Raw genomic sequence first — 23,458 nt, 5'->3', positions numbered from 1 at the left:
CCCTCTAAGTAAGTAAAAAAAATAATTGCCTAAGTACAGTGCTTCAATTCCAATGTAAATGGTATTTTTAAAATCCATTTTTGAAACAACTCTTTGCATTATTCATGTTTTTTAATATTAAAAAAAACAAACAAATTTCACAGATTGTTTTTACGTCGCATGGAGGCATCTACAGGTGGGAAATCAAAAGTAAAAATGTCTTAATAAGATGACAGGCCCTCACGAGCCGCCAGAACAGCTTTAGTGCATATTGGCACAGATAGATTCTCTAAATCTCTCTAACTGTACAGGAGAGACAAACACCATTCTTCCAAAAGATATTCCTCATTTAGTGTTTTGGTGGTGGTGGAGGGAGCTGTCCAACATGTCAGCCCACAGCTTATGATTCACATCATTTTCATACTCATTAAACCATTAAGTGACCCCTTGTGCCTTGTATAGAAGCATTTGCATTCATTATGTTTCTCCACTCATTTATTCTTTTTTTTTTTCCTCCTTTAATTTGTCACCAGTCTGCACGTACAGTACCAGCCAAAAGTTTGGACACAGTGTCTGCGAGGCTGTTTATATCTGGTAACATCATCCCACATCATCCCAACAAACCACATACTCGCTATACAAACACACTGCCTCTGACTGACAGTCGGCGTCTCCAGGCCTGTGGAGGTCAACCTAAGAGGAAGTGAGAAAGAAGCGCAGTTCCAACAAGGTTGAAGTTGGAAAAAAAATCACAGCGACACCCGTCAAAAAGAGTATCAGGTTATTTTTATCAACAGGGAAGGAGTCATTTGGATCACCATCCTGGCACACCACCAAGACCAAGCGTATATCGATTTAACATTTAAAAGACTAGTTCACTGGCTGTATCAGATTACTGGAGCCGCTGCCCCTTTAAGCCTCTGAACAACAACAAATCCTGTTTTAAAAAGCACTACAAGATAAAGTGGGCTTAAGGATTTGCCACCCATGAAACACAAGAATCAGATAGAAGTATTAACATAATTCACTGACTCTTCGGTAATTGTGCAGAACTCCTGATGATCCTGAGTCTGTTAAAGAATTTGGGTCACATTCAATAAATCTGTCAGTTATGTTAACACAGGTCAACACAAGATACTATAATTTTGTCTCTGTGGAACAATTTAAACAGAGGTATTAAGAAAATTATATTGTGCTCCAGGGAATGATGGTTTGGAGCAATCCTGCAAATTCAAAGAATGAGAAAAACTATGTCTGTTTTCCCACTGAAGCTAATTATATTTGTATGCAGAGAAAGACTGATGGACAGAACAAGAAGGGGAGAGATAACAGAGAGGAGTGCAGGAGAAAGAAGGAAGACAGAGGGTAAACAGAGAGCCAGTTAGAATGTAGTGACCCCAAAGCTTGAGATGGAGTCATGAGTCAGTAACTGTGTTTACTGTACACAGAGACAACACAGAGGGACAACATCATTTACTGACACACCTCAGAGATACAGGGTCAATCAGCAACTGGTGATTTGCAATAAGGATGCCAGAAAAGAGGGTGTTCTCTGTCTGCAGAGGATATATTTTCCTTGGAACAAAGCAAACAGCTCAAACAGCAACACTGAGCGACTGACAGGACAAAATGTATTGCAGGCAATTAAACCAAACAGTAACTCAACAGCCTGAGACATGTTTCTGGAATTTGAAGCTTCTCCAAATAAGATTCTTAACATTTCTAATTAATTTTTTTTTACCAGTTGACTAGTCAGGAGTGGATTGCTGATCAGAGTACAGTATCTCAATTTTGCTTTTTGAAATTGTAACGCAATTTGTGCTAGCAAAATTGAATTCCATGTGCACCAATGTGGAACTGAGGCCAATTAAGAGATGTTAACAGGTCTTGTCTTTTAGCAGAAATGAATGTGTCAACGGTGATGCAGTTTATGCCGCTCGGTGGCTCACATATTATTCAAAAACTAAATAGTGAGGTATTCAGTTAGTGCTGATAATGTGCATGCCAGCTCTTTATTCCCCTTTCATTAAAAACAAAATAAAAAGAAAAATCCGTAGTGCTGAAGTACTTATGAATTTGTTTTTTCTTTAATCTCTGAATCTCTGAGCTATGACTGCCTGATTCTTGGGTATTTACATATGAACAAATGAAGGTGTTGTTGCAAGGGTCTGTTACGCAACACTGCCTTGGCTCTCAGTGGCCACCAAACATCATATCTGATTTGCCAAAGGAGCTGCCAGATTTCAGGTTGCAGCAGTATCTAGTGGCTGTGATGCCTCACTGCACCCACTCCTCCCAAATCTGCATAGCAATAAGTCCCCAGGTTGATCATAGGAAGAAAAAGCAAGTTCAGTTTGCTCACATCTTGCCATGCGGTTGTGTTTATGACTTCATAAAACTACACATGGAAGTAACAGGTCTGAAGCCAGTACCAGGGATATCTGTCTGTACTTGTCTGGTGCACAGGCCCCACGGGGGCTCTTAGTGGGGTTGGTCAGCCAGAGTGGAAGGATGGGCTCCGGAGTTATTGATTGAAGCTTCTCATAATCTGTGAGCAGGTCCAGGGGTGCTGCAGGGCTGAGCACGGCGAGGATGTATGTGTGTGCTGGTGTGATGCTCTGACATTGAAGTTGCCCTTCCTGCTGCCTTTGAATAGGTTCAGCACCTTTTCTGAAGAGCCAAGGGGTGTTGTGCTGTTGCCAGAAAATGGCTCATTATGTTACACAGCGGAACAAAATAAAGAAGGACAACGTCCTCAAAGAAGCAAGATCCACAGAGGTCATAAAATAACCATATTTTCGAGTACATCAATGGCTATAAGTACACAGTAGAGGCCACTGTAACCTTCCTGCAGGGACACTTCACGGCATGTTTGTACAACAAAAATGGACACAAATGTGGAAAAATAGTGCTTCATTGATGCTGGACTGCAGTGCGAATAGTCTTGCTGGCTGAATGTCATGAACAACATCCAAATAATTTAATTTCTAAATCACTTTTTGCAAGGGAAGACTTCTTAACTACTGATACTAGTTGTGGCTTTTGTGAAACTTACTTAAGATAGCAGGAATCATCGTTTAGGTGACCTTTCAACTTGTTGGGAAGATTTTTTTTTTTTAAGAATGTGGTACAGATTACATTTACACCTGACTGAGATTGGATCACAATGCAAACCTGGACACCTCTATGAAGGTTGGGTGATCCGATCACATTCGGATCCCAATGCTTTCTGCATGCTTTTACACTTTGCATTAACATGCGTTACACCATAGTCAGATACAGATCACATTTTAATACAAGGTGTAAATGGGGTATAATTGTTGGTATTAGTATAAAAATATCCAATGACGTCCTGCAGAATGTTTTGCTTTTCTTGTTCATAGCTCTTTGTCGCCATCTCAGTGCTAACATGTTGTTGTCAGCTCTTTTCAAAGTAAGTCAGCTTGCTGAGCTTGTTAGAGGATCTCTGCACCTTCAGCACTGATCACATGGCTCATTTTTTCCTTCAGCTGCCTTTGTCGCCACTCCCCTGCAAACTCTGCTGTTGTTGTACCCCTGTTTTTGGTTTTCCATGGTTTCGGTAATTCTTTAATCTTCTCACAACCCCACTGGCATTAAGTATAAATAACCAAAAGGTTTCCCACCAGCATCTGTGGTATCTGCATCCGTCTCTTTGTCCTCCAAAAAAAGAGTACACTGGTCACCAAACTGAAAAAAAATCCTAAGATATCAAAGAGTGGCAAGAGCAACAGAGATCCATAGAGACTTTAAAGGGTCAGATCCCCCAAGTCCCACACAAATACATTTCCCCACTGTATTTGTTTGTGGTGCTCAAAGCATCAAAAAATAACATTTGAAAAACCCATCATTAACATGTTTTTCCAGAAACAATGTGCCAGTTACTTGGATAATCCGCAGATCTTGATGTTTTTGTGGTTTGGCAGCATGAAGGTTGAATAATATTCAGTCTGGTACTTGTGCATGAGAAAAATACCTCCACTGATTCCACTTTTAATTGGAATACTTTTTGTTAATGGCAGCAGCCTACAAGAGTTTGTTTTGCAATGCACAATGCATGCATAATCCACATTTGTAAGTGGCTTGCCTCTTCATTAACAACGTTTAAAAAATGAATGTGGGGAAATCTATCATTATCGCAACTCGCAATCACCAAACCCTACAGCGGTTACAAACTCATAATCTTAGGCAATTTGCATATGCAATTAGTGTAAGCTTCAAGGAAAGGATGTGATTGACAGGACTGAAATGTTTTGCCTAGTTGGTCTGATTGAACCCAATTTAAAGAGTAACCGTGGTCGACTTCATGGAAAGCGTTTTGTACATTGTGCTATATTTCTAAAGCTATTTTGAGATGCTACAGCAGATAGAGGTTCAATATGTTGTGTGACAGCTTGACTTCCAGGCCCCTATTGCAGCAAGTATGTCCAAGAGACAACATTTTTTTTGGCAAATCGCACTGAATTACCTTCACATACTCCTTCCACTTTACAGGTACACACAGCAACAAAAAACACATATTCCAATAATCAATAAAATTCTTGTAAGGAACCAGGACTATTTTTTGCCGATTTTGGCGCCACGCTAAGAAACTAAAAATCACACTGCCGGTTTGATAGAATTTCATTCAGAGAAGTCACGGACAGACATAGGAGGTATTCTATTTTTATTCAAGCTCTCATCTTCCATTCTTTCTCATTTTGGCCCCCCCCCTCCTCAAGGTTATTCATCTGACTGTGTGGAGTCAAAATCAATGACAAGAACAGGGCAATGAACAGAACAGAGTTAAAGGCTTGCACTGAATCTCTCGCAGTGCATATGGGACGTGAGGGGACAGCCATGTTTCATTATAAATTCAAGGCCAATCTGTTCCCAGGGAGGGAAAGCAGGATGTCAAGGTAATGAGTTAATTTAGGAGATAAGGAACAGCAAATGTAATCTCTGAAATTTCACCAGCAGCAAAATGGCTCCTCAAGCTTCAAGCCCATCCTATCAAACAGAGAGGGAAAAGTCACTCATTATCATGATAGTCTTAGTTCTTGGTTCTCTACAGAGAAGTAAATAAGGGTAATCATCCTCTCAGAATACAGTGAAGTTTACCCTGAGGTTTCATTGTAAAGACACCATTAAACCCTCTGGTGTGAATAACGGGGCAGGGTTGTTTCAAATGCTTCAGCTTAAGCAGCAAAGTGCAGGAGTCAAACAGCTTAAGAGAGCACAATAATTTCTGCCACTATCGCAGACCCCAGACTACCCAGTACGCCAGCATTATATCAAATTTAAGCAGATGCCTAGTTATTATCCCCAAGTGGGCCGGGTTGGCCCCGTGGCGCTGTGGTAATGAGTGTTTTTTCGTCTGACTGGGTGGACATGTTTTGGAAGAAAGGCCGCTGTCTGCCCCCCCAAGAAGCTTGGCTCTGAGAATGAACTCTGAACAGCATGGACCTATATGCCTCCACATTTGCATCATCCTTCAAGGGAGCCCCAAATGTGTCAGAATATTCTGTTTTTTTTTTTTCAAGGATGAAAGGATGGGAGAGTGAACGAGAGGAGTGGAAATTGAGGCCACTTGCTGTTATATCTCTCCATCTTTTGAGCTGTGGGCTTTCGCTGGTTGTGCCATTATTCCAGCAATTGACTCTGGCTGCGCTGGTTGGCAGTTCTCTCAAGTGAAAATATTCCTGTAGCTGAGGGTGTAGTGCTATGCAGCTGCTTAAAAAAAAAAGGGGGACCACCTCGAGAAGGAGTAGGGGGACAGGCAACGTAATGAGAGCGGCTTATGGAGATAAGGATACGGGATCATGTAGAACGATGTACAGCGCTCGCACGTGTCATCTACAGTACAGCGCTAATGGGTGAGGAAGAGCATGGGGGAGGCGGCTGGCATGACAACCTACAGCAGGCAGGAGACTTGGTTGCCATGGCGACAAACAAGGATGTTTGCATCAGAGGCAAATCTCAGTGGTCGGCAACGTAGGGCACACATGCCGTTCGACTAAAAAGTAATGGAGAATCGTCGGGGCCGGAGATGAGAAACGGTGAGCTGAAAGGGAGGAATGCCTTTCCCTTATCGCTCGGCGTTCCCTCGCAATCTCTTTCCCACAGCAGGGCTGAGCCACACCGTAGGAGGGGGGTTCCTGTCTAACAGGGAAACAGAGACACACTGGTTCAACAGCTAATGACCCCTCTTGCCTTGTTGTATTAGAGAGAAGAATGAAATCATCTTCACAGTAGAGTCACTTGAAAATATTAAGGCTGTAACGGTGATTATGTGCCTGTGCATTTATTCTGTTTAATCCATCCACAGTGAATTTAATAAGCATGCAGTGACCTTGATTGGTAGCGAAACAATACAGCAATGTGACTCACTTGGGCATGCTGCTGTCTCTAGTCAAACACGGACTCAGTTGACAGGGAAATAGGGGTAATAAGTTGTATATCTGTGACGACTATTAATGCTTTCCAACACATGTTGAAATAACTGTGACACTTTTTAAAATCCACCAAGGTCATTTGTGTCATGGACAGGGCGGTGTAGGGGGGGGACACTGACTTTAATTGCTTTTTTTTTTTTTTTTTTTTATCCCATCATGCCAGTGTATCTTGCACACACTGCTGGGTGTTGTGTTGCTTTATGACTCATGCATCCTCCAAGGGCGCCCAGAAGCAGCGACTGAACTGAAGCGGAGCCAACAGGCAACTTACTTGGACATAGTTTGCTCTGTTTCCCCTCGTCATGTTAACATATTCTCAGGACACCCGACGGAGGCTCTGGGGAATTAAGAGCTTGTACGAGCTGTAAAAACACAATTAGCCTTTTCTGCCTTACATAAGACTGTGCAGTACTTGAGTTGGGAATGTGTTATTTTGTTTAAAGTGATGCATTTGGTCCAGATTTTCAGGGCATTCAATTTCATTTCACCCAATATGACAGATGTTAACTCTTACAAACTTAAGAATGGAGGATAGACTGAAGAATGGATACTAGTAATTTGGATTCTAGGCTCATCTCCATGTTGACACTGTCAATACAGAGTGGCTAAATCTACAGGGAAACCATAGTGGAGCAACTCTGATCTAATAATTTCAGACAAAAACCTGAACAATATGAGCCAAAAAGACAATTACACAAAACACAGCACTTGATTAGGTTATTAGTGACATTACCCTGGAGATAAGGTGGCACTTCCTCCTCCATTTTCAAAACTACAAAGTCACTGCGTTGATACTAACATGTCATGCAGGTGCATCATGGGATCCCATGTGTCTTTAGGGGGCTTGATGGACGTGCATGAGCGTTTCAGGTAAGCACAGGAAGAGAAGAATGGCCTTCTTTTTTCTTTTAAGGCACCTTATTACATTCATGAAACATTGAAAATATCCTCCAGGGCCTCTTTTTTATACCACATGCCCTTCTTCAGTAATAATTAATCCGCTCTTTCGTTGGGCAAAGGGGATGTTTCGCCAACTGTGTAGAGGGGAGTGTGGGGGGCTCAGGAGGACAGACATGGAGCACACGGGGCAAGGCTTGCGTCCCTCAGCAGTCCCACACACCCAGATGGTATTAATCTCTAATAACTTCCCCATAAAGCACCTTCGGGCAGCGGTTGGAGAAATGCTACGGGTAGATGATGCGTTTTACCAGCGCTAAGTATGAATCAGGATATTAAAAAATTGTAGGAGGGCAAAAGCAATTTCCTCCTAAAGGGGATTTTAAAATTACAGCTCTCAGACTGGAAGTAAGTTTTGCCGTAAAATCATTTTCTCGTTCTCACCTATCACAATGAAACACCTCCTCTCCGCCACCATCGATATATGTGTACAGCCAAGATATCTTCTGTAAATTAAAATCTCTCTGACAGACAGTCATGACAAAGCCATGAAATAAAACCTCCTGAAATACACTTTGTACGGACTACTGTACATTTATAACAGCAGGCTAGGCAGGTTATAAGGTGGTTGTGGATTCTCAAAATGTATGATATCATGTAAAAAAAAAATGTTTGTAATGATTTTCCTTGGGAAGACAAACCTGAATGAAGTCATTGTAACATGAATTCACTTAAAGTCATTCACTTAGTGCATTTAATTATGCAGACTGTTGTTGACAGAGGTATCCGACGTAGCCTTGTTTTTTTATAGGCTTCATTAGACATTGTTCAAGCTGCTCCTTTGATTGGTTGATCCTTTCCGACTCGCTGCGACTCTAACGCCCATTGTTTTGACCGTGTCGCGGCTGATAAATATGAATTTAAATGCAGTGACATACAGCTGGAAGAATGGGCTTTTGTCGCAAACTGAACAATGATTCGGTTCTTCCTCACAAATGAGAACACCCTTTGAGCTTGTTCTATTGTGAGGAGAGGTCTTCCTCATGCTCTGTTAAATTCAGCAGCTTTACACCATGTGATGTACACAGTCAAATAAGCTGCCTGATGGAATTAGCTGACAATCGAAGGGGGTCATGTGTGTTTTTAAATTCAGTAGCGTCTTTGGTGCCAAATGATTTTTACCTTGATGTTTCTGCACAGCGCTTCCCAGCAATCAAAAAGTCACAGCCCTTCTTTTCTTTGCATGTTTAGCCTTGGTTGCTGTCAGCGCTCATATTAATGACACTTTCTTAGCAAACAGACACTTATTTATATAAAAATGTCTTCTCATACTATTAAAGTTTCGCCCTTATGAAGCACAGAATGATAAAACAACCTACTTTAATGTCGTTATTTTATAAGGATATGTATGTGTCTCTGTTAAGCTGTGCCAGTTGAAGGTGTGTGTTTGTGAGCACATGTGTGGATTGATCATGTAATCTGAGTCTTATCTCGGTGGGTCTACGGAGATCAAGCAGTCCTGAGTTCTATACACCCTGTCAAACACCAAGCTCCAAATCAGGACTTAGACCGAGCTAATTAGCCTATCAGCGTTAGGCCTTTAAGATGACGCTGATACCAGTTAGCGCAGCTATGACAACTACGGGGAGCTCTCTCTCCAATTAGTGCATTTTTACTGAACACATGACAGATTTTAGGGTGTTCTCTGTAAAAAAAGACAAATTTGTGAAGTGATGAATTCAGAGCGCTGATGAAATGTCAAACTGAGGTGAAAACTGATTTTAGCCAGAACTGAGCAGTGTGATAGAAAAAGTCCAGGATAAAAATGATATGCTTGTCTTGAAAATCAATTCAGATAAATCAGTTTTGCTTTCTTTAATTTAGTTTGTGTAATTGACTTACATTGATCATTCTGAGCGTGAAATTTAAAGTAATTTATATGGAGAAACAAAACTGATTTAAATGAACTTGACTTAACTTTCACTCGAAGCTTTGTCCATGAATGGAAAAGACGATTTACAAGCATGCTTGAGGTGAGATTCAAGGCTAATTAAATAATAAGTCTATGTTTACTGTACAGTACATGCACTGAAGGCTGGTTAATTTGCAAAACAACCTTGTAAAAGATCATCTCTCTCAGCGGTGTCACACCATCTCGCTGACGGGCGGAGTTTGATATTTCATTTCCATGAAGACAACAAACACAGTTAATAGAAAACTGCGTGCGGCCATGTTTATTTGGAGAAATCGAAACACTGTGCAGGTCTATCAGCTTGAATTCGTATTTAATGATAAAAGGTGTGAAACATTTGAGGAATGATGCAGATGAACCTAATATGAACCTCTTGTGTCAATCTTATATTTTTGTTTTTGACAAATATCTTCCCTCTTTCCCAGCTGAACACACGCAGTTTAAATTTTTAATGACTTGATCTCTTATGATTGACTGTTTTGTTTTTTACTCTCGTTCTCACTTCAAGGTCAGCTGGATTGCATACATTAAACTGATACAGTAAGTTAGGGCTTGTATTCTTATCTTTTGAGTTCAGTCAGTGTATCATGATGGTAACTGGACTGGAATGCAATTAATAATCAATCAATAATCACGTCCAAAAAGACCTCATTATTTAATACTGCAACTGACCTTCTTAAGAATGATAATCCTGTAATCCATCACCACACTATTATTCCTCGCACTTTTCTATACTACCAATGATGATGATGATAGAATGATGATGATAAAAGGATAAGGATGGTGATGATGATGATGATGGTGAGGCACTTGGACACGGAGAACAATCCCAGCAAGAAGAGTAGGACAACTCGTCCTGAGGCATCCATCACCAGAGATAGTCAGTATCTCTGGTGTCAGGGATATGTGTTTGGACAGGCACCCACTACCAAATGGCCACACAAGGTCATATCATAAGAGAGATGCTATTAATATCCTTCTTTTTGTATTGCTATCCAGAGCGGAAACAAACACCAGCCTCGTTTTCTTTACGTTGCTCTTTCTGTGATTCTGCCTCTGCTTTCTTTCTCCTCATTTTCCTCCATCTTATAATAAACTGATCATACTGTAAATAAGAGGCTTCGGCTAAACGCAAAGTAGTCCTGGCAGATGCCCTTTTATCTTGACGGCCTTTGGCTTTTTGAAAAGTTCACTCAAGATAACTTGGCCCAGACGAAAGGTTAGCGACGCTCGGACATCAGGCTCGGGACTTTGGGCCTGTAGTTCTCGTTAATAGCTCTTTAACAAGCCTGATAAAACATGACGACACCTCCGGCGACTTGCTGAGTGGCCACTTGGGAGTCAACATCTGCCCTCGCGCTGTCTGGTTTGGTGTAAATAAGATAAGAAAATACCGCGTTGAGCTTCATTGTCGCCCGAACTCAAATTACACCGCTTCACAAAAAGTCCTGGGTGACACTTACACTCGTTCAGGACCCCGAGAACATGAAAAATCCCCTCAAGGTGTTTCAAAAAGCCATTAGCAGCCAATAGTTAACAGTGCATCCATCAGTCCAGACACAGCCTCAGCCTGTCTGATTCAGTTAGTGCTTATGAAATGGAGCATCTGCAGAAGCTCCCAGAGAGTATGTAAACATAAGCTCTGTCTTGGGAAATGAGCTGAAGGGTCATTGGGTGGGGGGGGGAAGCATTGAGTGCCGCCTTGCTTCACACTCTCTCTGTCACCTGGTAACAGTTTTGACACACGGGAGCTTCCTGGCTAATGTATTCCGAGCGCTAGGCTAAACCGCTACACCTGAGCAACCCACCCTCCCTCCCTCCTCCCCTCCCTTTTTCTTCCTATCCTGTTGCATTGGATGATCCTGCCTCCTGAGATATTAGGTAATCCGGGAGCAGCCGAGAGGTGATAGGCCGCCTGTCTTTTAACAATGCCTTATTTGTCAGCGAAGCCGCGCGACAATCACCACGGATATGCTTGACATGTTTGCAGAGAGCCAGGAGCCATCCATTCCATGCGCGCTGTGCGGTAGCCAATCGGCGCTCTATCAGCAAACCTGCGGGAAGTGATAAGCCTGCTCTACCAATCACAACAATAGCAGAGATATTGGGTAACATATAGAACTCGAGTGGGCTTTCAAACATATCTGCTCACTGTATGGACTCATGAGCTTAAAAGATTGAAAACTATGTGCAGGGATTCATTATGACTGGGGAGTTTGTATAATACATTATCACCAAAAAAAAGGTACAGTCAGGAACAAAAAGCATGCAAGAGGAAAAAGTCACAGACAGAGAGGGATGTCTTGTTCCCTTTTCAGATGGCATTACAGCTCATTTCCGAATCAATAGCTTGCCTCTTTTCTCCCTGCCCAAGATAAACCCATCACAATTGAAGGATGGAGAGTGGAAACAAACAAAAAAAAAAAAAAAAAAAAAAGAGACAGGGCACCAGAGCCACAGCCAGCCCATTTTATCTGATGGAGAGAGGTGAACAAATGGAGGGATTAGCTTCCATGGGATGAAAGCAGCTGCTCGTCTTCCGTCTCCATTCCCCTCCCCTCCCCTCCTCTCCTCATCTCTCCATCCGCCCACACATCCAACACCGTGGTCTCCCCTCGCAACCAGAGACATACTCTATATGTTGCAGCTGATCTACTATCGCCAGCTGCGCTCCACCCCGTACCTAAAGCAGTTTCACAGCGAGCACAAAAAGCGTTTTTTTTTTTTGCTGCACATGGGGGAAAGAAAGGCGCCAAAAAAACGGTGTCACAGCGAGGGGTTGGGAGTTGTAGCAAAGTGTACTTCCCCTGTGGCTCCCTCGAAGCACCCACCCTTCCTGATTATGTCACCTAGACACCGACACAACACACATCCACTCCTCCACGGCAACAACACACTCGCAAACCAAAACCATTCCTTCATAACTTCTGGAGTAGCCCGAAGAGGAAATGTGCGCTCTTACCTGGTGACAACAGCACACCTTCAGCTCCAAATCTGCTCGCCCTGATGAGGAGGCGCGCTCATCTGGAGTAGGAGAAGGGAGTCTCGGAGAGAGAGAGAGGGAGAGAGAGAGAGAGAGAGAGATAGTGAGTATGTGTGTTGTGTGTGTAAGGCTGGGAGAGAGAGAGAGAGAGAGAGAAAGGAAGAGAGAGAAGGAGGGAAAGTGAGAGGTGGAGCCTGGTTCGGAGGAGAGAGGGAGGAGGAGAGAAAGAGGGCTGGGTGATGACTCTGTCTGCCGTCTATATAGCCAGTCTTGTGTGAGCAGTGTGGGATGGCGCTAGATCATCTCCTGTTCAAATACACGCGGCAGATACACCTCGTGTGAGGCTGGGAGAAAGAAACTCAGGGGCAGAGAACGGAGGGGGGAGGAGGAGGAGGAGGAGGAGGAGGAGGTGGTGTGAAAGAAACAGGAGAGACTCTGGCTTGTTTAAGCCCAGCATCGTCACGCGGCAGTTCCTAGGAATCCCTCCAGTAAGAGGGGCACTACATCACTGAGTCCTTGGCTGTGATTGGCTGGGTAGTGGGGAGACGACGAAGACGGTGGGCAACGCTGTGTAACCTAAGATGACCCTTTCAACACATATTAACATGCCCCGTCTATGTTCTTTAGCCCCTGTGGGCAACAGTCACCTACAAGGACGCTTCAAAAAAATCCCCTCCCCGAGGGTCTTGGGATCCATGGGAACACGTCTGTGTGTGTATATAAGTTCATAGTAAGCCATGACCTGCACTTGCACATGAACACACACACACACACACAATCTTTCAAGAACTTGTCCATGAAGGGAAGATGATTTCCCTAGAGGAAGGCTGAGCCTGTCAATAGAAAAGCCGCACAAACACCTGCAAGGACAATCTTTCATTAGAGTGATTGAATATGTTGTCACGCTGACCTCAAAACCGACGAAGAAGTTGTACAGAGATTGATATTTTAAAACACGATTTTAAGATGTGTGTCCTCGGCACAGAGCATAGTCATTTTTTTCTGTTTAAGCGAGAAAAAACATACAGTATAATGAAATCTGCAGCAGCAATGAATTAGATATATTAACTTCAATTTAGAAATTGACTGACGTAAATTCAGTGACTCTGTAATTTAACACGACTGATGCTGTATGCCTCAGTTGTGCATCTGGGATGTTTTTAAATCATCATGTAAAAAAACCTCTCAGTCTTATTAACGCTTCAAATTCAAAGGAGGAAATATGCCAGCAAAGTGATCATGTGACACAGGATTTCATGAATATGGAAAGGGGCTGATAACGCCTTTTTTTTTTTTTTTTGCTGCCTCAGGTAGCAAACAAGGTTTTCTTTTGGCTGCGTGGCATGAATAAAAACGGTGCCCAGCTGCACTCAAAGGTCAGACAGAAACTCAGGCAGGAGAATGAATAGAGCTTTTTGTCTTATGCTTTCCCATAAAACACTGGGAAGTCAACATGAGGTGTTGCTCCGGAGGCGCTATGAGGCTCCAGAAGCAACACGACAATGTATTTTAATCACTAATCAGGAAAAAATCCACTTAATTTAAAATGTTACCAGGCATTCTGAGGATTTTCTGTTTATATATGCATGTTCAATTTATTAGAAAGTGAGGTGTAAGAGATTGTCACTTGGTTCAATAATGTTATCTTGTAGTATTTTAATAGCTAAATAATATATGGTAATATATTCATATAGAATACGAACATGTTAACATAATATTATGCAGTTGAACTTAAACTCTGTTCAAATATTCAGCCTGTAGGCTACATGTTGCATTGTTAATCATATCTACACATCCCAGAGCTCAGCGCCAAAGCATCATTTCAGTGCATCAGTTGTGAACGATCACTGGCTACCAATTAAAAGTAGACGTAAAAGTACAAATTCAGTTTTCACAACTAATATTTAATACTAACTCCAGGCCTGGATAACCACTGGGAGAGATAAAAGTGATGCTTCTATACATTCTTGTCTTGGGTTTAAAAGAAAGGACAACACTGAATACACATTTCTGTTCATTAAGATGATATATGATCTCATATATTCCTTCCTTGTCATGTCATTGTTTTTATGCAATCAGTCTGCTGAAAACTCCTCCAAAAACCAAGAAAAGACAGTCTGACTGTTTCTACTGGTGAGTCACCTACTGTAGCACCCTGTGGTGATCTCTTTTTATCCAGCACTTAAAGGTCAGCCTCCTCTCCAGCGAGCTTTGGTTTTTATTACAAGAATCCAATAATCAATAGGCCATTTATAGTAACAAAACATTTTCAGTGTGAGCATATTTTGGGCCTGGACTTGAAACATTATGGTTTTTAAAGCCAATACATGCACTGCTATTCATAGACTCTGCTTTAATACTCATGTTAATGTGATCATCAGGTTGGATAACAGTTAAAATCAAAGTGCAAAGATGTCATTTTGATTGCACTGAAATCCTTTCCATATGAGTAGTTGCTTGTTTTGGTGGAGCAATGTTTACTTTTAACAAAAGGCTCAGAATATCAGTCTAACCCTGCCAAAGTAAAACCTTTTGTCCTTGCGTGTCCCCAGCCAAGGCTCTGGCTATGGGTTGTAAAGTGATTACTGCCCTTAATGGCCGTTTGTCTTGATAAGGGAGAGCTTATTGGTTCTGGAGGGGCTCCACTGGCACAGTGACCCTGTCACAGCAGGAACACCAGCTGTATCCTCTCCGGTCCTGTTCAGAAATAGCTTGGCCTGAGTCGTGGCCCTGGCCTTGTCCCAGTCAGCAGTCCCCAGCAGACAGGCGGCAGGCCAGACTCCAGCAGCCCGGCTCAGAGAGCTCCCATCCTTGAGGACAGAGGTGTCTCCAAGTCCCAGAAATGACGGGGGAGGCAAATATCACCAACCCCTCTCTGTAAAACCAGTGTCCTCTGTCACAGAGTCTCTCATCTACTGGACTCAGTGCAAAATCAAAGTGACAATATTAATCATGTGATGAGGAAAATAATTAGAGGGGCAATAAAGAACTGAGCGAGTCCCCCCCGCCCCATCTCCCAACGTACAGCAGATAACTGATCGCTGCTTGGCTCGGTGAGTGATGAAAGGGTGTCGGGCTGGTTTTGAATGTGGCCGCCGGCAGCCAATTTCTTCATAGACACCAGGGATCTTGTAGCCGTTACAACATAGGTGCCAATCAATAGAATCCATCTTGTCAGTGTGATCACTTCAACATCAATAATAATAACTTGGGGGGAAAAAAAACAAATTGTCACCCTTACTGTAAATGCCGTTCAAAAGAATAAATAACCAGCAACTTTAAAGGACCAGTGTGTAAGATTTAGGAGGATCCACTGGCAGAAATGGAACATAATATTCATCAGTATGTTTTCATTAGTGTATAATCAACTGAAAATAAGATTTGTTGATGTATTTTCGTTGAATGAGAATGAGCCCTTTATATCTACATAGGAAGCGGGTCCTCTTCCACAGAGGCCGCCATGTTGCACCGCCATTTTTCTACAGTAGCCCAAAACAGACAAACGCTTGCTCTAGAGAGGGCCTTTTGTGTTTTTTGCATTTTTTGGATTTTTTGCAAGTTTTGCGGCCACCGTAGGTTCTCCTACACGCTTGAAAGGGGACAGTGAGGGGAGGGGTTATCAGTTGGTTGCAGTCTGCAACCTCACCACTAGATGCCACTAAATCCTACACACTGGTCCTTTAAGTACCCAGGCTAATAAGTAAAGCACTAAAAACCATCTGGAGATATCCATCCTATTTAATCTAATAAACCAATCAAACTGCTCTTTTCAACGTACCGAAGCGAAAACACTCCTGCTGTCAGTTTCTCCCAGTCGACATTACTCCCTCACAAGGCCGTTGATTGTTTTCATGCTTGAGACACATCCGGCCGTGTGGATCAAAACCCGCTTTGGTCAAATCAGCTCTCTGCCCATGTGTCTCATAGAGGGAGAGGCTTGCCCTGCACTCACTGTCTACGCATGGCGCCTCAGGAAGCCTGGTGTTTCTCTCTTGTTTACAGATCGACAGCATCTCAGGGAGAAGGCGGGCGACAGCCTGTGACAGACTGATGGATGATGTGACACTCATGCGCCTACTGTGTCATCCCTGCATCCACCTTCCCCCATCTTCCCCTCACTAACTCACCCACTCACACTCATCACCTGAGGGGAGGATAGAGGATTGTATGCACGTGGTAACCAGGGTTTCCGTTAGAAAAAAAAAAAAAAAAACTGGTGGCGGTTCACATGTCCTGGAAGATTTCAATGTCTCGGATCAAATGGGAGAAACTCCAGTCAAATATTATCTGTGTTTATCGAGCTTAAAAACAAATGACAGGCAGGCTATATAAAGAATGACATCATCAAGGCATGTAGCTTTATAAAATTACGCTAGCCTACGATCGTTGGGGCAACACGTAAACACAAAAAGAATTTTTCAGCTTTACTTTACCTACATATTCTCAGATGAAATAAAACAGAATAAATACTATTTAAAAAAAAACAAAAAAAATACAAGTAGGCCTATCTGGCTCATAACATTTTAATTACGGTGAGCTGCTGCTGACTTGAAATCATATAATTTCCCATTTGCTACAGGCCTCTTCTCAGATAAAATAAAAACTCTTTGAAAGCAAATGAAAAAATAACCATAATCTATTGCTGGCTCATATCATTTTACTTCTTCTTCTTCACTGCTTTTTTAACAGCAGTGAAGAGTGCAGCTGCCGACTTAAAATCAAAGGTGCCAAGTGTCTCTCCACAACTTGCAATGCGCATGAGCCTTGTGACCTCGTCCTCCCGAGGCGACTTCACTGCGCTGTTTTGATTCAGTTCTGAGGAGAGAACCCTCTCTCTGCTGGCACACTGGAGACGGGGATCAAGCAGGCTACCTTGGCCGGTTTGGCCCACTCGGGACAGATTTTGCTGAAATCCCTGATGAGGACTTCACAGACCATTGAGAAATTGAAGCCATAACCACAGAGCGCTATTACCGGATATTATGACCGGAAAGATTTAAATATGTCAGACCTCAACAGATTTTCCCAGTAAAAAACAGTAATTACCAGATGGTGGAAACCCAGGCGGTAACGCATGACAATCAACCTTAAAGTTGCCCCTTCCCCCTATATCACACATCTGTATGTGAGGAAGAGCCTGATGGGTAAATGGTGGGCCGCTGTCAGCTCGCCTGACCGTTAATGGCCAGATGACAAGACTAGACCCGCCGCCGATAATGATGCTCAGGAGCAGAGAAGAACAGACGAGATGGGTGACAAGCGGAGGTGACAGGACACGAGACGCAAAATTACACATCTCAAAATGTCATTGCAAAGAAAAGACGTAGTTGCCCATCAGGGTTGGAGAAAACTACTGCCAGTCAGCGAATGGACAACTGCTTGTCTGAAAGATCACTGACCAGTCATACTCTGAAGAAAATGTCACATGATAGTGATAGTGAATAATAAATCAGCAGGATGAGTCACATGGTAAAGGAATGAGAAAATGAAAAAAGTATAAGCAGATTTGAATGGACAAAAGAAAAAGAATTACGTTACAGTCGATATTTAATTTGAATTCATCCTTTGTGATGGAGTGACATGGCTAAAACTGGACATAATCAATGGACTTTTTTGATAAGGCATTCTGGGTAATAGGCCTGTTGAAATTCAAATTAAGAGCTTAAAGTCTCTCAGACATGTCTGCCAATTTCCCAGATCTGTAAAGCGAGTAAACAGCTCTAAGTAATGTTTTGTATGCTGTTGGACGGACTAATCTTCTTATATTGATTTTACCTATACCCTGCCATCACTTAAATCCTCCAACCACATATTCGAGGAAAAAGACGGCAATTAGGGGACCGCTGGGCTCAGATTCAATATTGAATAACAAGAATTTCTTATGTAACATTTTCAGTCACTCTTTCTGTGACTCTCAATCACAGAGAAGCAAGAGAGATCAATAGCGTTCGTCCAAAACACTCCGTGATGTGGAACCAGCTCCTCTGAAGTTAATTACATTCGAACTTTTACATTTGCAGACATAAATCAGTTTGTTTGAAAAATGGCAGAATACTGAAAGCCGATGATTCATAGTCGGGTCTTTGAATCTGTAAAGCAGTTTGGAGTCTTTGATTAAGTGATTGCAATAATTTGAGGTGAAAAGGGAAACGAACAAAAGGTGCCTCTTACTGTCTTCTCCATTCTTCACTTCTCCTCTTGAACGATTACTGTCAGAGGTCATCAGTTACTTATTTCCCAGTAAATTAGGCTCATCTGGTTGATTTTTGAAGGCAGCCAGATGTGGCTTGGCGGTAGCCCAAGCGGGAATTCTTCCTCTTTTCTCTGCTTCCACAGTCAAAGTGGCCTCTGCTACCCAATAGGTCAATGAAGCTGCTGGTTTTGTTGACTTGCTAATCCACTCCTTCACAACTCCTCCGACCTCCTCCGCTTTTTCCTCCCCCATCTCCACCTGCTCTGTATTGTTTGTAGACCAGGGCTGGGCGATATATTGATAATATATCAATATCGTGATATGAGATTAGATATCGTCTTAGATTTTGGATATCGTAAGTGTTGTCTTTTCTGTTTCTGAACTTAGCAGACTGTTCTAGCTGTTCTATTATCTGCCTTTACCCACTTAGTCATTATATCCACATTACTGATTGTGAAAGCACCAATAGTCATCCCTACAATGTTGCTGCAATATCAATATTGAGGTATTCGGTCAAATATATTGTGACGTTTTGTCCATATCACCCAGCCCTATTGTAGACACACTGGAAATCTCTTTCTGAGAGACAAAAAGTGAGAAAGCCTCAGAGGAACCTGTTTTTCCAAGAATTCTGTATGACAACTTCATTGGTACTGGGCGAAACTCTATAATTGTTATGGGCAAAAACAACCTAATTTTAGGTCAGGAATAAACATATGAAGTCATATAATGTTCATAAACTGACTAAGACAGCAGTTTTGGCACTTAACTAATCCAGAAAGCATGAGGGGGATAAAATCCTGTCATGTTTTCCCACCACTGAGCCTGCTAATGGTTTCTATTGTTATGGTAAAATTGAGTTGAGGAGATTAGCTTAAAGCTGAGACATGGTGAGGTAATTTTCTAAATACACTGAGCGCATCGCTGACTAAATGGGAAGCCGCGATAACATCTAGCCTGTCACGTAAACACAGGGCAGCAGGTATCAAGGCTATAGTTTGTGACATGCAGTCGTTCATACTTAGTCATCGAGGAATTTTGATTTATTTTAAAGATAAAAGTACTGAGGTGATTTATAAGTCTGCAAATCTTAAACTCGTCAGATCTGATTGTGAACTTATAAAGAATATAAAATAGGTTACAAAGAATTCAGCTCAATACAAACACCTATAAGGAAATGTCCTTCACTTCCTCCTTCACCACAGCAACCCTCATCCTCTCAGGGGTCATCTGAGTAGGAGGTGAGCCACTTCCTCTTATCAGTCCATCCAGGCCTCCTACCAGGCTTATCGCCCAACTTGCCCCAGAGATGTTTGGGCCAGCCATGCACCAACACCTCCACGCCAACACATGATAACACATGTGATCGTATGATCATACATCGACCTGTCTGTCAGCCCATTCATTTTCAGGTGCTTGATAAATGGGGCTAGCATGTCTGCCTGAGAGCGCATCGTTTTCTTATAGGAGCCAAGATGGCTGCCTGTCTGCCTTCCAGTGACAGGACAGTCAACTCTACATATAGTGCCTTGAAGGTAAAATATAACCTAGGCATTGGATTCACTGATACGCAGCATTGTGGTTCAATCCCATGCGGAATGACCTATTATACAAGAGATCTTTACACTGCTCACCCAAGGGCAACAAATCACAACCGTACATGAAATAAATCAAAGCACATAGTGTGGATATCGTATGACATGTTTTAGATTATAAAAGGTGGTCCTTAAGTCTTAGAAAGATGCAATCTCATATCAACAAGGTTATTTTCAATGCATAAAGAAAAAAAACAGTATCTTTGTTAGAAGGTCTTACAGTTTATCTTCTAAAACATTTTTTCACCTGCTGAGGAAAGCTAATATCTTCTACTCTGCTGGACCCGTCTGGTCTGTTTCTATGCATGTTGCATAGCTAACATTGTTCAAATCCACAGGATTTACTTTAATTTAAAGATGACAAATGTCTGAGGTGGAAATGTGTATAAAATGCTACACAAGACATCTTTAAAAGGTGCAGAGAATTTAGTGGCATCTAGCAGATAGGATATAATATTCATAAGTATATTTTCATTGGTGTATAATCACCTGAAAATAAGACTTGTGTTTTCGTTACCTTAGAATGAGCCCTTTATATCTACATAGGGAGCAGGTCCTCTTCCAAGGAGCCCGCCATGTTGCACCGCCATGTTTCTACAGTAGGCCAGAACATACAAACCAAACACTGGCTCTAGAGAAGGTGTTTTGTGTTCTTCACAGCCACCATAGGTTCTCCTGCACGCTTGGAAGGGGAGGGGTATTCAGTTGGTTGAAATCTGCAACTTCACTGTTAGATGCCACTAAATCCTACACACCATTTTGATAATTGATTTCTCCTTCAGGTAGTTTTCTAATCATAAAAGCCAAACAGTTCTGGATTTGAGGATTTACTATGTTTCCTTGTCTTGTGTGACAGCAAATCTTAATATATTTTCGGTTTTGGACTGTTCATTCGGTTAATGGACCAAATTAATAATCTATTAATTAGGAAAATAATCTGCAGATTAATTGATCATCAAAACAATCAACAGTTGCAACCATAAATGTTGCTCAAAATATTTTTTAAGGAACATAAGTATAAATTTACAGTAAATATAAGTAGTTTGGTGAGATCAGTGCAACTGTAGGCATGTGTTTACTATGTCAGTGTATATTCTTGCTATATGATGACAATAAAATCTATATATTTCAATCAATGACTTAATTACTTATACTCTAACATTTTTAATTGAGAAGTTGGGTTGCTTTTGTTTTCACTGTCAGTATCAGAGATCGTGACAAAACTAAACCCTAATGGTAACTTTTTGTACTTCATGGCAGAGCACATGATACATTTCTGCAAATCTGACTGAAAACACTGCACCTCTGCTGGGTCCATTAACTCAGTATCAATGGCTCTTTGATCTGAACAGCTGAAGGGAGAAAGACAAGTGAAAAGAAGATTACAACAAACAGACTAGCGGATACACTGATCATGCAAAGACCTGATTCCTTGTTATTGCCACAAGCTGATTTACTGATTGATTTTTTTACTTCTACTGTACAGTACATCCAGATGACTGATTTTTTTAAAACCTTCCCTCATTCTTCCAGGTCAGTGCCCTCCCACACTCCCTCTACTGGAAGCTAGCAATGCATCCACAGCACTGTTGCTTACATCCAAGGCTGCTTTTACCTCGAGTCAAGGTCCTGCCCTACACATCTAAACATGTGTCTTCTCTCCTAATACTCAGCTGATACCAACAAACCCACTGCATATCATCCAGTCTGCCAGATAAATATCTTGATCTTTATAGTCTTGGTTCATTCTTGTTTTTGCTGATTACAGAAGTGAAAGGTGTACTTAACTCTTATTACACTCACAGTAGATTAAAGCAGCAGTTAAACACCCAAAAGCCACTGTGCTTGGCGCCTTTGTTTACCCAGCCTGCCAAGGTTACAGCTAGATTCAATTTCTTAGCAATCTTTCCTCAAGTCAATTAGCAGAGATGACTGCAGGTAGGAGCGGCATGTATACCTGACAGCTACAAAGCAATGACTCTACTGAGCAAATTATTCTGTCACAGGCTTGGCTGATATCGTATTGTTTCAAGCCAGAATTATTCAATATTTTCTCGTTGTTTCACTGATGATTTACTATCATGTCGTTTCCCTCCAGTGGGCCTATTCTTAGTCCCGGTATCATCCTCGTCATGTGTTGGAGAGAGGGGGTTATTTTTAGTCAGATTGTCACGTGATGTCACTGCAAGTGGAGTCTCGCAGCTGTAGGCTACTGGTACGACATGTTACAGATCCACAGCTCCCAGCCTGGAACAAATGACTAGCATCCTGTGGGTCTCAGGAGTAACGTTCAGGAACATCATTTTAATAATTTATACACATTTATCCACATGTTTACTGAGGAAATTGGACACAGAGGTTTCCTTGTGTATGAATGGTGATGGAAAGGAAAAGGCTGCCATGTTTCCAACAGATATTGGATTAATTTTGACAGCTTTCAGTGGGAAAAACAACTTTTTTTTTTCTAAACGCACTTAAAGAATCGCTCAGTAAGACATATTGTTTGCCAGTGGTCTTTCTAGATGAGTAACTGCACTGATAAACTGTTATTAAATCTTTTTTTATTACTATTAAAAGGGATTATATTTGACTACAAAATTTCTCGGCCATAAAACAGTTTTACTTTGTCTTGCTCTGTAATTTTAATGTGGGAACAACCCACATGCTTGACTGAGAGTCATTCGGAAATAATGACAAGGAAAAAAAAGGTTAATGTAATTACTGATTCTTGGAGGATAGAGGACATTTTCTGGTTCAAAACTATTAGCCCTTCTATAAATTATGAATTAGTACAGTTTGTATGCTGCTTGAATGCAGATCACTTGAAGGTGTATGAATAATTCATTTATGCATTATGCCATTTAAGTAGCAAATGAATGCAAAAACCACTAAGAAGCAGGAGAAGGGCGCACTGAAACTTATTTACTTATGAAGATTATTCCCACTAGTGTTGCTGCAATCTCTTCTTTCATTTAAGCAGTCATTAACATAACAAAGACGTGTTATTAGCTGCATATTTCCAGGCAAACCGCAAGTCCAAAAGAAGAAGTGTAATTATAAAGTATCACTCTGCAATTGTGATGTTGTGATGTTGCGGCGTTGCGATGTTACCACCTGTGTTCCGAACGCACCGGCGCAAGACAATCAAGTTCTCATAAAGAATAAACGAGGTTTGTTGCAAAAGCAGATCCAGCCACACCTGTAAGGATCAGAGCTGATCTCGGGGGCCAGAACAATTAATCACAGGATGGTGAAGTAGAGATGACAGGAGCGGACGGACACCCTGTAATTTTCTTCGGCTGTATTATCTATAATTTAGCTCGTTACATAACACAAAGAGACTTCGATCATTACTGAAATGTACTAATTTACATACTTTTCTGCTAC

The 23,458-nt window shown here is 41.8% G+C and overlaps 1 protein-coding gene across 9 annotated transcripts in view; it reads right to left on the bottom strand.

The window, feature by feature from the left end:
- Positions 1-23,458, bottom strand: part of syt1a (synaptotagmin Ia) — a 203,969-nt gene that overhangs the window by 173,611 nt on the left and 6,900 nt on the right. For 4 of the 9 annotated variants that reach the window (XM_067581623.1, XM_067581626.1, XM_067581627.1 and 1 more), the window contains exon 1: positions 12,263-12,646. The exons of 4 other annotated variants lie outside the window; for them this stretch is intronic. The gene's annotated coding sequence lies outside the window, so the exon portion shown is untranslated. Of the gene's footprint in view, positions 1-12,262; positions 12,650-23,458 lie in introns of those variants that run through there. One more of the 9 variants, XM_067581631.1, reaches the window with a different exon arrangement.

Source organism: Thunnus thynnus, chromosome 23 (assembly GCF_963924715.1).
Source record: "Thunnus thynnus chromosome 23, fThuThy2.1, whole genome shotgun sequence".
NCBI lineage: Eukaryota > Metazoa > Chordata > Actinopteri > Scombriformes > Scombridae > Thunnus > Thunnus thynnus.
Note: the sequence above shows the minus strand (reverse complement) of the source record. Positions and strands in the feature narration are given on the sequence as shown.